This window comes from Heterodontus francisci, chromosome 7 (genome assembly GCF_036365525.1).
Source record: "Heterodontus francisci isolate sHetFra1 chromosome 7, sHetFra1.hap1, whole genome shotgun sequence".
NCBI lineage: Eukaryota > Metazoa > Chordata > Chondrichthyes > Heterodontiformes > Heterodontidae > Heterodontus > Heterodontus francisci.
In genome coordinates this window covers 78874356-78890980 of record NC_090377.1, presented here as the reverse complement: position 1 = coordinate 78890980, position 16625 = coordinate 78874356, and the positions used below count along the sequence as shown (strand labels likewise).

General features: G+C 44.0%; 1 protein-coding gene across 1 annotated transcript in view; it reads left to right on the top strand.

Annotated features, from left to right (window-relative positions):
- pde11a (phosphodiesterase 11a) overlaps positions 1-16625 on the top strand; it is a 362432-nt gene that overhangs the window by 310839 nt on the left and 34968 nt on the right. The window lies entirely within an intron of this gene.

The window sequence follows — 16625 nt, the reverse complement described above, 5'->3', positions numbered from 1 at the left end:
TCTGCTGTTTTGCCATTTCTGTATAGCACTGGCAATTCTAAACGTGGTGGTTCAATTCGTTGTCCAAGCCAAAAAACACAGAATTGGTCGACTAAAGCAATCGGCAACTTGACAAATTTATGACCCAAGATAACTATTAGTGAACAGAAAATTGTTTGTGCTTTGGGCAGCAGTAGTGGGATTGATCATCCATTGCGGACCACTTAGTATTCATGTCATGTTCCTCAAGGTGCACTGATCTGTCATCAGATCCAACTTCATGTGGTTATGAAGTTCTCAAAGACATTCGAGCTAATACTATCTTTAAAAAAGAGTCTAATTTTAACACTTTTAGTAAGCATAGAGATCTTCTCATTAGAATTTTTTGTTAACAACGTTGCCTTTTCTTGTCTGGCTATAACATGGTAATCATTAGTTGTCTACAGGAGGAACAAATCCAGACTTAGCATCAGACATACCACATTCAGACGATTGCACGACAAAAAGCCTTCTCTTCCTAACTGAGGATGGAGAGGCTGTAAATCTGCCCTTTGCCCTTGTGCTATTGAACAGCTGCAATCAGAAGCTGTTACAAGGTTATCATTGGCCCTGACCCACTTTGTTGCTTAACTGTATTCCTATGAAACGTCTGCTTTTGTGGTTAAAGTGAAACTTCTTAAGGGATACTGATCCCATTCCCCGTCACCACTTGTGTACGTTTAACATTGTACGTTATGTATGTTTTTAAACCAGCGAGCGATAACAGCATGGCTAGAAGCAAAAAAGAGCAGCATTAGCAGTAAGGCAATTTTCATGACTAATACATTGGCGCTCATAATAGATCTCATCTTGCTCCGGCACATTGTACCACTTGTTATGACCAGTTCCCATGTTTTATCGTACTTGAACCATAACAACAACAATGTGAATTTATATAGCACCTTTAACAAAGTAAAGTGTCCCAAGGTGCTTCACAGGAACATTAACAAAATTTGGCACTGAGCCACATAAGAAGATATTAGAACAGATGACCAAAAACCTGGTCAAAGAGGTAGTTTTTTGAGGAACATCTTAAAAGAGAAAGGAAAGGTAGAGAGGCTGAGGGGTTTATGGACAGAATTCCAGAGCTTAGGGCCTAGGCAGCTGAAGGCACAGCCATCAATGATGGAGCAATTAAAATAGAGAATGCGCAAGATGCTGGAATTAGAGGAGCACAGACATCTTGGAGAGTGGTAGGGCTGGAAGAACTTTCAGAGATATGGAAGGGTGAGGCCATGAAGAGATTTGAAAACTAGGATGATAATTTTGAGGTGATGCTGGACTGGGAGCCAATGTAGGTCAGCGAGCTATCAGGGGTGATGGGTAATTGGGACTTGGTGCGCGTTAGGATATGGGCAACAGAGTTTTGAATGATCTCAAGTTTATGGAAGGTGGAAAATAGAGGGTCGGCCAGGAGAAGATCGGAATAGTCAAGCCTAGAGCTAACAAAGGCATGTTAAATAAACACCTCCCTTCACTGAAGTAAGGCTGAACCTAATTCTAAACCTAAAGCCAGTTTAACACTGACCTTATGCCCAACTTGCAGCTAAAACCAGAGACCAAGTTTTCCAGCCTTTACCTGGAAGGAATATCTGGTAACAAAGCTGGGAGGGAGCAATAACAAGGTTGACTGAAGCAAAGCAGAAACCTAATGAAAGTTTATGCTGTAAACAAAACCTGCAGTCGCAATGGGCTTCCTTGAGAGCATATAGCAGTAAACCTGAACTAACAATGAAGCAGGTGAAAAAAATGTTCCTAATCTCTTAAATTCTAACAGCAGAAGAAGAAAAATCCAAATTTAGAAGGCTCATGAGAAAATCTAGACCAAGCACTATATCTAGACAGTGGGCTACTGTCCTTTGGCTTGCTTGCCCTTCTGCTTTTGTTGCCAGGCAACATTATTCTATTCTTTAGAAATGTGAAAGGTTATAAGCAAGTAAAGCAGGGGTGGGGCAAGAGATAACAAAGGAGAAGGTGTAGATAAGACAAGGTCACAGAATAGCTGACCAGAAGGTCATGGAGTAAAGGCAAACAATATGTTAATAGTGTGTTGAAAGACAAAGCATTAGTACCGATAGGGTGTTAACGGACTGAAAATTGAACAGCAGCAAATACAAACATGAAAAAAAAACACAAAAATGAAAACAAAATGCTTACCCACTGTTTTTTTCATTGTTTGTAGAGGGCTCATGGTGTTGGGGATAATATATTAACATGGATAGAGGATTGATTAACAGACCAGAAACAAAGAGTAGGGATAAAAAGGGCATTTTCAAGTTGGCAGGCTGTAACTAGTGGATTGCCACAAGGATTAGTGCTGGGGCCTCAGCTATTTACAATCTGTATTAATGATTTAGAAGAAAAGACCGAGAGTAATATATTTAAAACATATTTCTAATAATAAATAGTAAAATATCTAAATTTGCTGATGATACAAATCTAGGTGGGAAAAGCTGAGAGGAGGACGCAAAGAGGCTGCAAAGGGATATAGACAGAGAGTGCGCAACAAGGTTACAGATGGAGTATAATGTAGGGAAGTGTGAGGTTATTCACTTTATTAGTAAGAATAGAAAAGCAGACTATTTTTTAAAGGTGTGAAACTTCTAAATGTTGTTGTTCAGAGTGCTTCTTTTTTAATTTTTTTGAGGATTCGTGTTTTAGAATTATGGGCATTGGTTTATTTGGGAAAACTGAAAAGACTCCATGGCTTTTTTTTTTACAAGGGTCATATGAGAGTGTTGTTTGAAAACAACCTTTACTGGAAGTCATATGGCTTAAGTACAATAAACAACAGAAACTTTGGTGACTTGGGGAAGATGTTTACAAGAGAAGTGACATGTCAAAATTTATGATGGTCAGGAGGTTCTGACTTGCTGTTTGGGGTTTTGCTTTTGAGGTATTGTTTTCGTTTAGTTGGGGTGTGGACTGTGTTGAAAAGCAGTTAGAGATCAACCTGCCAAAGGAGAAACACCCAGCTCATCTTTCCTGTACCTCTGCAAGAGACCTGGAGAAATCCAGTGTGTCAGCTTATCTTTCTCTACCTCTTTGGAAAAACCTGTGAATCCAGAGTGGGATAACTGAATCTCCTGATGCCACATTTCTTCTGGAAAGAACTGCTCCAGAAAAGATCCCAGTGATCTGTCTGATCCGTCTCCGTATACCCAGACGCCAGACCAAAAGGGACAACTGACATCCTTCCATATCTTCTCTTTTTTTACTTCAAGAATTAACAAGTGTTTGGCCAAAGTATTCCTTTTTTGTGTGTTTTTTTTGCAAAAGAGTTCTGCAGAGAAAATCTCTATTTTTCAGTTAACCAGTGTGTATATGTGTGTGTTGGGGGGGGGGGGGGGGGGGAGGGCAGTGGTATTTAAAAAGGGAACTTTCATACTTCAATCTGAGTGTTAATGCTTTGTTTCATTTCATTACTGGATAAGTCTTGTTTTATAATAAACTGATAATTTTGTTGTTTATTAAAGAAACCTGGTTGGTGTATTTTATTCCAGGATAAAGAGTAGAGTATATGATTAACTGTAATGGTAACTGGGTAAACATTTAAAATATATGTTGTGACCTGTGGAGAAGTGGAACTAGAAATGGCAGTGCACTCCTGCCGCCTTGGTCGTAATGTATGATTGGGGGCTCTGTGTAGAATAACCCAAAGCCAACGACGTTCAATTGTAAGTGGGGTAATAATAATTGAAAAGAGGAAAAGAAAAAAACAGGTTTCTTGTGCATCAGAGTAAAGTTTACATTACCAGAATGGATTTGTTAGTTGCTATGACCTTTCTAGAGAAGGAGGACCTATCCCTGAGTGATTTGAGAAGCTTAACCAAGGTTAAACTAATACCATTGACAGCAAAATTAGGATTAGAGTTAAAACCAGGAGCTAGGAAAGCAGACATAATTGAAGTATCAGCACAGCATTTGCAATTGGAAGAAGAAAAAGGCGATCCAGATGGTAGTTCAGTTGAATTAGCTAGGATGCAGTTGCAATTGGAAATGAAAAAACGAGCTTGAACAGGAAAGAGAATTGACAATAAAAAAAACTTGAACTACAATTTCAAAGGGAGCAAGCAGTGCATCAGGAAAGAGAAAGAGAAGGAAAGAAGTTTGAATTTAAAAAGCTGGAACTAAGACGAAAGAGAGGCCTTGACTCTTGGAAAAATTTTGGTGAGGAAAGATCTGACTCCAGCCGAGGACCCTGTGGAGAGCTGTTTAAATTTATGCAAGCCCTACCAAAGTTTCAGGAAAGGGCATAGAGGCATGTTTCATTTCTTTTGAAAAGATAGCCTGACAGAGGAAGTGGCCGAAGGAAAGCTGTACACTGCTCATGCAAAGTAGGTTGATGGGCTGAGCCCATGAAGTTGATAATATGCTTTCTGAGGAGGCTTCTGCAGATTATCAGATGGAAAAAGTTCTATTCTCACCGCTTATGACTTAGTCCATGTAGCTTACCGGCAGAAATTTCGAAACCTCCAAAGACAGCCTGAGCAGACTTATATAGAATTTGAGAGCGTAAAGCTAATTAATTTTGATTGTTGGATGCGGGCACTAAAGGTAGAGGCCACGTATAAGAATCTTCGGGAAATAATTCTCCTAGAGAATTTCAAAATTCACTCCCTCCGTTAGTAAGAAAACATGTAGAGAACCAGAAGGTTTCAGCAGCCAGACAAGCAGCTGAGATTGCTGATGATTACGAGCTTGTTTACAAGCCAAACCCTTTGTCCATTACCCCCACAAACCCAAGAAGGATAGAAGGTGGGAGGATGAAAGGAAGGCAAGTAGCCGGGGACAAGAAGGGACAGCTGGAAATGCCCTGGAATCTCTTTCTCAGGCCAGAAAGGAAGATGCTGAGGGTGGAAGTGAGGTCTGCAAGCTTAAGTATTTTCATTGCCACAAGGTGGGACACCTTCGTGCAGAATGCTGGAAGTTGCGGGATAAGCCCATGGGACTTATTGGGGTACACAAGGCCAATATAGAGGAAGGAGCCCTGACTGAGAGTACGACAGATCAGGCTATAGCTGTGACTGTAGCTGTAAGGCCAAGTACAAAAACCGCTGTGAGCGCGGGGGACGTGAACAAGATACCTGAGAGTTATAGGGAATTCTTGTCCAAAGGAAAGGTAACTCCTTATCTCTCAGGTGAGGCAGGTAAACCTATAGTCATACTTAGGAATACAGGAGCCACCCAAACTCTTATGCTGGGGAAAGGCATAACTTTTCCATCAGAGAGCGCACTTAATGCCAAGGTTTTAGTGAATGGTATCGGCGGGGAGTATATACCCGTACCTTTGTATCGGTGCACCTGGAGTGTGACCTAATATCTGGAACGGTAACTGTCCATAGTTTGCCTGTAGATGGAGTTGACCTACTCCTGGGGAATGACTTAGCTGGAGCGAAGATAGTAGCTTCTCCAGTAGTCACTGAAAGACCAAGTGAAGTCAAAGAGACAGAACAGTTGCAGGAAAAGGTTCCAGGAATTTTTCCTTCATGTGTAGTGACCCAAGCAATGGCTAAAGAAGTTCCATTGTTGGAGGTCAAATTGGCACCATAGACAGATAGCCGAATATCTGAAACTTTCTTTGGGGATTTGAATAATCTGACAATGTCCCAGACACTGCAATCACCATCCCCGGGTATGTCCTGTCCCACTGGCAGGACAGACCCACCAGAGGTGGTGGCACAGTGGTATACAGTAGGGAGGGAGTTGCCCTGGAAGTCCTCAACATCGACTCTGGACCCCATGAAGTCTCATGGCATCAGATCATACATGGACAAGGAAACCTCCTGCTGATTACCACCTACCGCCCTCCCTCAGCTGATGAGTCAGTGCTCTTCCATGTTGAACAGCACTTGGAGGAAGCACTGAGGGTGGCGAGGGCACAGAATGTACTCTGGGTGGGGGACTTAAATGTCCATCACCAAGAGTGGCTCAGTAGCACCACTACTGACCGAGCTGGCCGAGTCCTAAAGGACATATCTGCTAGACTGGATATGCGACAGTTGGTGAGGGAACCAACAAGAGGGGAAAACATACTTGACCTCGTCCTCACCAATCTGCCTGCTGCAGCTGCATCTGTCCACGACAGTATTGGTAGGTGGAGACGAAGTCCCACCTTCACATTGAGGATACCCTCCATCGTGCTGTGTGGCACTACCACCATGCTAAATGGGATAGATTTTGAACAGATCTAGCAATGCAAAACTGGGCATCCATGAGGCACTGTGGGCCATCAGCAGCAGCAGAATTGTACTCAACCACAATCTGTAACCTCATGGCCGGGCATATCCCCCACTCTACCATTACCATCAAGCCAGGAGACCAACCCTGGTTCAATGAAGAGTGCAGGAGGGCACGCCAGGAGCAGCACCAGGCATACCACAAAATGAGGTGTCAACCTGGTGAAGCTACAACACAATCTGTGTGCCGAACTGCGTAAGCAGCATGCGATAGACAGAGCTAAGCGATGCCATAGCCAACGGATCAGATCTAAGCTCTGCAGTCCTGCCATATCCAGCCATGAATGGTGGTGGACAATTAAACAACTAACTGGAGGAGGTGGCTCCACAAATATCCCCATCCTCAATGATGGGGGAGCCCAGCACGTCAGTGCGAAAGATAAGGCTGAAGCATTTGCAACAATCTTCAGCCAGAAGTGCCGAGTTGATGATCCATTTCGGCCTCCTCCTGAAGTCCCCAGCATCACAGATGCCAGACTTCAGCCAATTCGATTCACTCCACGTGATATCAAGATATGACTGAAGGCACTGGATACTTGAAAGGCTATGGGCCCTGACAATATTCCGGCAATAGTACTGAAGACCTGTGCTCCAGAACTTGCCGCGCCCCCAGCCAAGCTGTTCCAGTACAGCTACAACACTGGCATCGATCCGGCAATGTGTAAAATTGCCCAGGTATGTCCTGTACACAAAAAGCAGGACAAGTCCAACCCGGCCAATTATCGCCCCATCAGCCTACTCTCAATCATCAGTAAAGTGATGGAAGGTGTCATCAACAGTGCCATCAAGCGGCACTTGCTGAGCAATAACCTGCTTAGTGATGCTCAGTTTGGGTTCCGCCAGGGCCACTCAGCTCCTGACCTCATTACAGCCTTGGTTCAAACATGGACAAAAGAGCTGAACTCAAGAGGTGAGGTGAGAGTGACTGCCCTTGACATCAAGGCAGCATTTGACCGAGTATGGCATCAGGTAGCCCAAGCAAAACTGAGGTCAATGGGAACCAGGGCAAAAACCCTCCGCTGGCTGGAATCATACCTAGCGCAAAGGAAGATGGTTGTGGTTGTTGGAGGTCAATCATCTGAGCTCCAGGACACCACTGCAGGAGTTCCTCAGGGTAGTGTCCTAGGCTCAACCATCTTCAGCTGCTTCATCAATGACCTTCCTTCAATCATAAGGTCAGGAGTGGGGATGTTCACTGATGATTGCACAATGTTCAGCACCATTCGTGACTCCTCAGATACTGAAGCAGTCCGTGTAGAAATGCAGCAAGACCTGGACAATATCCAGGCTTGGGCTGATAAGTGACAAGTAACATTCGCGCCACACAAGTGCCAGGCAATGATCATCTCCAACAAGAGAGAATCTAACCATCTCCCCTTGACATTCAATGGCATTATCATCGCTGAATCCTCCACTATCAACATCCTAGGGGCTACCATTGACCAGAAACTGAACTGGAGTAGCCATATAAATACCGTGGCTACAAGAGCAGGTCAGAGGCTAGGAATCCTGAGGCAGGTAACTCACCTTCTGACTCCCCAAAGCCTGTCCACCATCTACAAGGCACAAGTCAGGAGTGTGATGGAATACTCTCCACTTGTCTGGATGGGTGCAGCTCCAACAACACTCAAGAAGCTTGACACCATCCAGGACAAAGCAGCCCACTTGATTGGCACCCTATCTACAAACATTCACTCCCTCTGCCACCGATGCACAGTGGCAGCAGTGTGTACAAGATGCACTGCAGCAATGCAACAAGGCTCCTTAGACAGCACCTTCCAAACCCACAACCTCAACAACACGAAGGACAAGGGCAGCAAATGCATGGGAACACCACCACCTGCAAGTTCCTCTCCACGTCACACACCATCCTGACTTGGAACTATATCGCCGTTCCTTCACTGTCGCTGGGTCAAAATACTGGAACTCCCTTCCTAACAGCATTGTGGGTGTACCTACCTCACATGGACTGCAGTGGTTCAAGAAGGCAGCTCACCACCACCTTCTCAAGGGCAATTAGGGATGGGTAATAAATGCTGACCTGCTCAGCGATGCCCAAATCCCATGAATGAATAAAAAAAAATGTTCAGTAAGTTTTCTCCGATCAAGGCTCAGCAAGTGATTCAGAGTTAAATAAAGTGGCACAATCGGCTCTATTGGAAGATGAGACAAAGGGAGTTCCGAAAGGCTACTATATTAAAAATGGGATTCTAATGAGGAAGTGGAGACCTCCTCACAGACCTGTGGACGAAGAATGGGTGGTTGTTCACCAGATAATAGTACTGTCCAAGTATCACTGGGAAATATTAAGGATAGCCTATGAAATTCCTATGGCGGGTCATGTGGGGATCCAAAAGTTCCAATCATGTATAGGTCGACATTTTTACTGGACAGGTCTTTCCAAGGACATGGTGCAGTTTTGTAAAACGTACCATATGTGCCAGATTGTGGGAAAACTGCAACCTGCCATAAAACTGGTACCTCTAATTCCCATACCAATTTTTGGGGAACCATTTCGTAGGATGTTGGGTGGACTGTGTAAGACCATTACCTAAAACAAAAGCAGGTCACCAATATATACTCACTATCATGGATATGGCTACGCGGTTCCCAGAGGCCATTCCCTTCAGAACAATTTCTGCTAAGGTAGTGGTAGAAAAGTTAACCCAGTTCTTCACTAGATATGGATTACTGACAGATTCAGCCGGATCAAGGTTTCAATTTTATGTCTAAAATTTTCCAGGAAGTTATGAAGAATTTGGGTGTAACACAGTTAAAGTCTTCAGCATACTAGCCACAGACACAAGGGGCTTTTGAAAGGTACCATCAAACCCTCAAAATGATGATCAGGCTGTACTGTCGTGAATATCCCCATGATTGGGATAAAGGGCTAGAATTTCTTTTGTTTGCCACTCGGGAGTCACCTAATGAGTCTACTGGTTTTGAATTAATTTATGGACATGAGATAAGAGGTCCTCTAAAACTAATCAAAGAAAAGAGCTTTTAGAACAGAGGGATGCATTTTCCGTGTAAGATTATGTGTCCGTGTTCCGGGAGCTGCCGTGAGAGCCTGCAAAGTAGCTCAGGAACACAAAGGTGGCTGAACCATGCCACCTCCCATATCCGGACCTGTAGCCACACAGCAGGGTGAGAACGGCACTGCCAGTGGCTGTGAAGATAACAGTGGCCCTCATTTTCGATTCCAGCAGATCCTTTCAGGCAGTAGGTGGCATTTCCAACATTACACAGTTTGCCATCCATCACTGAATGATGGAGGTAACAGTGGCCTGTAAAGAAGGAAAGGGGACTTCATCATCTTCTCACGAGGAGAGAACATATGGATTTGCCAGGCTACCAGGCTCCCCATGGTGCAGCATGTAATCAACTGCCCACATGTGGCTCTGTGGGCCCCAAATGTTAATCGCAATCACAAGGTCTACAACTCAATGAAGGTGTGAAACCATGCAACCACTACCCGGGCAGCAGCCAAGATGCATTCATCCTGCGCCAGTCAGCTGTACCATGGGCCACCATGACGAACCAGAGGCTGGCTGATTGACAACTAGGACTATCCACTCTACAATTGGCTCATGATGCCTCTCCGCCACCTGACCACACCTGTGCCTATACTGAGAGCTATGCTGCCACCAGGAATGTTATGAAGCAAACCATCGGCATGCTGAAACAACAGTTACACTACATGGACTGCTTGGTGGAGCACTCCAGTACTCACCAGAGCGTGTCTCCAAGTTCATGGTGGTCTGCTGCATCCTCCACAGTCGTGATCTCAGGGCACAGCCCTTGCCTGCAGGACATTGAAGGGCACCTCAGGAATCCGGGAACCCTTCACTCTGGATGGGCTGTCTGTGAGTGGATACTCAGACCCCAGCACCCCTAAAACCTTATCCCCATATCACTGTTGCTCCACAATTCCCCACCTTTCAATCTCTCTGCTGCGGATCATCATAACATCCTCTTGGCCAAAATCCTGAAACAAAAACCATTCCATAACAACTTAATCCAACAACACATCCAATAATATACACAAAACTAATCACCTTTATGCATTCCCCTAGTGTCTGTCTTGCAAGTGTATTTGCCTGGTCTAGTGCTTCCACACAGTGCTACCCCCAATGGGTGCAGCATGGCTGGTGGAAGGCTGCTGGCTTTCACTGGGGGAGACTGCAGATGGCCTTCCAGATCGATCTCTAGCAGCTTTAGACACACAGAGGTGCTTGGTGCATTGGCAGGCCTGCCGAAGAGCCAGATGTCAAGGAGCACAGAGCTTGGTGTCCATCTTTTCCAGTGTGCAAGTGGTGGTCAACTCCATGACAGCTCATACGGACCCAGTTGTGATGCAGCGTCTGGTGGCCGCTGTCTCAACTTCCACTGCAGCACAGCCAGAAGCCAACCGATGCCTTAGTTGCACTGGAAACTCAGACTGAAGTCATACAATCCATGCTTGTTGCCATACAAGCCCAGCTTGTTGTCATGCAGGCTCAGACTGCTGCCATCATGGCTGCAGATACCAGTTTCAAAGGCTCTCACAGCAGTCCAGCAATCTGCGCTCCAACAGATTACTAGATTCCTAAGGTGCCACCCTGGCGGAGTGGCAGTGGCACTGTGAAGCATGAACCTGCTGTCCTCTCTGAGGATGACAACATTCATGCTCCCACCACTGCCATTCTGCCAGCACCCTGCTGTTGCCTTTCAGTCATCCAGCCAGCTCAGACCGCTGTCATCCATGCTGAGGTGGTCCATGACCAACAACATTCTCCTGTATGCTGCCCCCATCGTAATCCTCATCTGAGTCCTCTGTAACGGAACACATCTGCGACCTTGCCCTCCTGGGAGCTGGCACATGAACTGTCCTTTCCCCTTGGTCTGGTTGCAGTCTACTCGTGACCAGTTACTCACCCCATGCTGATCCCACCTGTATACTACCCTCTACGGTACGCACAGCGCCAGTGTCTGAACTGGTGGCTGCAAGTGTCAGATCAAGTGATGCTGCTTCTTCATCAGAGTCTGGTGTTGCTCTGCCCTTCATGGTGAGACTGCACTGTCTGGTCAGGTGGCAGGTCTTGGCTATCTGAAAACAAAAATGCAGAAGTGGAGTGTTGGGGTGAGCAAAGTGGAGGTGAAGGGGAGGGGGTGGTGGGTGGTGTGTAAAACAAGAGGTCAATGGTATTACCATTGCAGCTTGCAATTCCTGCTAGATAGTAGGATAAGGATGAAATGGGATTTGAAAAGGGACACAAGGCAGTAACATACCAACATTGGTGATGCAGAATGCAATGGTCTCAGTCACAGCTGGTCCAGTAATGTGGAGCACCGTCTCCTCCAAAGCGGTCAGGAGATGCAGGTGCCTGTCTTCTGCCAGTTCTCTACTGCTCCCTGCAGTTATGTGCGATGTTGTCCTGCAAGAGAGAGAGAGAGGAAGAGTGTCAGTGAGTGTCTTGCAGTGTGTTTGGATAATTTACCTGTCGTAGCTGAATAGGTGGAAGCTGCGAGATGTGGATGTGAAGCTGGCAGCATTGGTAGATGTGTAAGGAGATGGTGAAGTCTGTGAATATGAGGCATGAGTCCTGATTGGATAAGTGATGGCGGTGTGATGCATTAAGCAGCGTGAGAGGTTGGTGGTGTGGTGGGTAGAAGATGTCATTTGAAGATGCATTTACTGACCTTGACCACTCATGTGAGATCATTGAACTTTTTCCAGCACTGCAGCCAGGTCCTCAGGGTCACACTGCAGGAATTCAATTCCCTGGCCACCTGCTCCCATTCCCTCCTCAGGTTATGCCTTAAGACCTCCTGGTCCCCTGTGGAAACATGACCTCCCTCCTCCTCTCGACTTCCATCGCTAAAGCCTCTAGCGCCACATCCAAGGTCCTGGGAGCCCTCTTTCTCTGGCCTGTTGCTCCATTTGAAGCCCTCATTCTTCCACCAAAGCCTTCCTGAAACTGTTCCAGCAGCTGCTGCAGCCTGAGTGTACCTCCCCTTTAATTGGTGCAGGCTAACTGTTCATCATCCTAACCATGCATACTCCTGGGCCCCCTGTTGAGCTTGCAGCTAGTCAGCAGTATTTTTCACACTGGGCGGCACAGCACAATGATGTTGATGAGCAGGTACCACAAAATTTGCATGCTGACTGCCTCACTAGGACGGGGCAGGGGTTTATCGTGCATTGCGATCCCCACACTCAATTAGAGGCCAGTCGAATTTTTCCCCACATTACATCTCTGACCAAATAGGGGGGAAAATATTTGGCCAGGATTCCTGCTCTTGACTGCTGTTCACCAGCCACTATTGGAAGTAAGTAAATGTGGACACTGGATAGGTACAGAATCAAATTTTACTGTGATGCCCTCCATAATAAAACAGCTTACTAAAATTAACTAGTTAGGCAAGATATCACAGGGCTACTGCTGCCTAGAAAACCATTTTGCAGTGGGAGTGAGGGTCTCCAGGACAGGAGTGGTAAGGAAAGAAAAAAAAGATGGAAACCTGAAAGGAAAAACTCTTGAATTTTTTTTGTACTATTTTTTGTTATTACATTGAATTATCCTTCAGCGAATGTCAGTTGAGAATTAACTTCAATTGTCATTGAAACTGTTTTCATTTATCTAAGATTATAGTAACTATTTCAAACAAATTACAGGTAAATTCATATTATATCTATACATGGGTTTCACTTCTGTGGTTTAGGTTTTTATCTAAACCCCAAGTTAAAATGCAGCCTTATTATTCATTTCCAATCAAAATATTCCTGTACTTTTAATATAGAACAAAATGTTCTCACTGCTCTGATAAGAAACACCAACTTCTGTTTGTGATGCACCTCTAATGTAGAAGAAAATATCTCCAGGCGCTTCGTATAAGTGTAATGGTACAAAAACTGACACTGAGCCAAAGGAGGAGCTATTAGGAGTGATTACCTAACACCTCAGTAACGTCTAACAATCATACAGAAACAATCAAACACACTGACCCTAGGCACAAGCACCATGAACTGAAAACTCAACCTGGATTTTAAAAATGGTTCACTTCAACAATTCAGTCATCATTATGATTCATTTTGAATGTTTGGGAGAAATTCAAATTGCAACACCAATTCTTGACTGGAGGCAGTCTGTGTTCCTTTTTTAACAGGTAAAAAAAACAAGGCAAACTTTTGCTTCAATTCCTTTGTTTCATGGGCTGTTTGTGCTTTTCTGTGCTCCATGTGTTCTGTTCGTCTTCTGTCTAATTAATGCCTTTTGTCTTTGTTGACCTTTTCTGATTTTACTATTTTCCTATGGCACTGGTAATCAACACAGGGAAAATCATTCTGCATTGGGTGCTGCATGCATGCAGGTAGAAACTGTTAAAAAAAAACTATTCTGACGAGTCACAAATCTTTGATGGTCTAATGAGCCAGAGTAATTCCATTAACAAGGTAGTATGGTTATTTTTTCGCATCTGTAGCCTTTTGAAAAAGTAAGCTTCAACCTAATCTGAAACTGCGTTATATTTACTGTTGTGTTTTCTTAACCTCTCTGTTAGTGACTACAACACACAAGGCACTGACCACTCAAGACGGGGATCAGTAACACAATAATGAGGGTTCTTTAAGGATGGTTCTGCATGTATTCACAAGTCTTCACTGAACAAATACTTTCTTCAGACTGCCCTCACACCAGATGTCACATGATGTGTTACATCACAGCTTTACACTGCTTTTATTTATTTAGAGATACAGCACTGAAACAGGCCCTTTGGCCCACCAAATCTGTGCTGACCATCAACCACTCATTTATACTAATCCTATATTAATCCCATATTCCCTACCACTTCCCCTCAATTCCGCTACCACCTACCTACACTAGGGGCAATTTACAATGGCCAATTTACCTATCAACCTGCAAGTCTTTGGCCGTGGAAGGAAACCGGAGCACCCGGCGGAAACCCACAAGGTCACAGGGAGAGCTTGCAAACTCCGCACAGGCAATACCCAGAATCAAACCCAGGTCACTGGAGCTGTGAGGCTGCGGTGCTAACCACTGTGCCACTGTGCATTATAACATGACCACACCTCTTAAAGGTGTACCACAGCATTTGCAAATAAACAATTCATTACACTATTGGCTGTATTAAGAAATCCAGTTTTTGATTTGTTACTTTCCACACAATAGGGTCAGAAAGAAAACAATTTTACAAGTAAAACTAAAATGGAGTCAATACTGATCAAAATTGCAAATTTACTTTTCTCATAGCTTTACTTTATTTTGAGCACTTTAAAGTTTATTTGATTTTTGTCTACGTCTATGCAGTTTGGTTCTTCCTCTGGTTTATTTAATTTTTTTCCTAATGGATTATAGTACTTAAAGGAAGCCTTTCTCTTTGATTATTGCACTTGTGTGTCAACATTAGATTAATGCAACAGTCACAAGAGTACATTTAGAGCACCATAGGAGGGGAGAGGACCCAAAAGAAATTTGCAGCGAGCTCCAATTTGTACAAAAGGCCCAACAACAGTCAACTGAAACTTCTACAGAAGTCAACTATATAAATCTGACCTACTCAACAATGCACTCCCAGAGTAAATAGCAGGACTCCAGCTTACCCCTCACAGCTCCAGGTCCAGTTCCACCTAAGGTGATTGCAATTCTCGAATTACAATACCGAGCTGTGTGATAAAGACAATTTTTCAGCTTAACATTTTTGCAAATGGTTTGAAGCTGTTCCAAAATTTAGGTAATCCAAAAGGAAATGGAAAATTCTGCAAAATGTGTTTTGAAAATAATCTAAGGAAGATGGGCATTGTAATATTGTAAGTTATGTTAAAATGTTATTGTACACTCCAACATAAAATTAAATTCAAGTACAGTATAGTCTCATCTGCTGATCTAACAGAAAATATATATGCTCAACTCCCTTTATCCCACAACCAAAACCCAAATTTGTCATTAAGCCACAGTCAAAGCAGTAGAATTAACTTAATAACTGACAAGTAAAATAGTTTTTCAGGCAAGCTTTCCCAAGAATGTTTGTCTGCTTTGAAACTAGCAGTGGTTTTCCCTGATGGTTCAATGCTCATGTTGCTATCTCTGAGCCATACCAATCATGAAGATCCCCCAGTCTTCACTGAGCCAAGTGATCTCAGTTAGTCGGGGCACTATAATTGGAAGAAGTGCATCTGGATCATGGAAAGAGAAAAAGACAATTGATTAAGTTCTTGGTTACTGATCAATATTCAACAGACCCTGCTGGAAGTCCGTATATATGGTGGGGCAGCAAATTTAAAATGGAACATGCTTCTTTAAAATACCCAGAATATTCTGGTATACTTTAGATACTGCTACCCACCACATTCCACCCCCCCCTCCCCCAACCCCTCAGTTCACAGTGGCTGGCACCTCTCCCTCAGTTTCCGCTGCTCTTTCCCCTCCACTGTATCAATTCATTCCTACCCTTTTCATAACCGTGCAGAACTGTCATCAGAATTCCTGTCCAGAGCAGCAGGATGTAGAAGTAAGTGTTAGTAAACTATGGGATAGAGTTTGAGTGAATGGGAAGCAGCATTCACTTTCAGCTCCCCAAGTCAGAAGGTGTGCTTTATATGTATACAGTGTGTGCCAATGCATGTGTATGGATGTCAGGTAAAGATTAGTTAATCTGTCACAGGTATCAATGCCAAAACTATCAATGCTGACACATGATTAAAGGCCTTTTGGGCAAGATAAAAGAGGTTGTCCGCTTTCTTCTTGATGAACCATATCCCAGTAAGGGGATCACATCTGAGGAGGAGGAGGAGAAAGGAGAAAATTGAAACTAACTTAGACTGTTTATCTTGGTGCTGTGAGGATTGCTTAGAAGGTTCACTCGAAGATAAATATATTGGGAACGTAGGAAATCCCACATCATATTTTACCCAGGCCCAAATAAATCCCTAACTGGGGCCTGGTTCCAGATGGGTGATGTTGCAAACGAGTGGTTAAATTACAATTTACCTTACCTGCCAAATTCTTTTCCTTTCTAAGGATAGGTCATCATTTGTTTTTTTTAAACTTTGAGCCAGACAAGATAAAACTTTATTTCTGCAAAGTCAATTTATATCCGAGAGCTGAAATCCCACCGCCTGTTACTTAAGAGCACATGCAAACAGATGCCATGCACTCTGCTCTTGAATAGAACTTCTTCGCTGGCTTTGCTGGTGTTTGCAATCTTCCGTGCCTGAAGAGGGCACAACAATGTAATTTACATGCAAATAAATAAACCTTGCATCCGGATTTCCTCTTATAGACCTGATGAAAGGTCACACAGACCTGAAATGTTAACTCTGTTTTTCTCTCCATAGATGCTGCCTGACCTGCTGAGTATTGCCAGCAT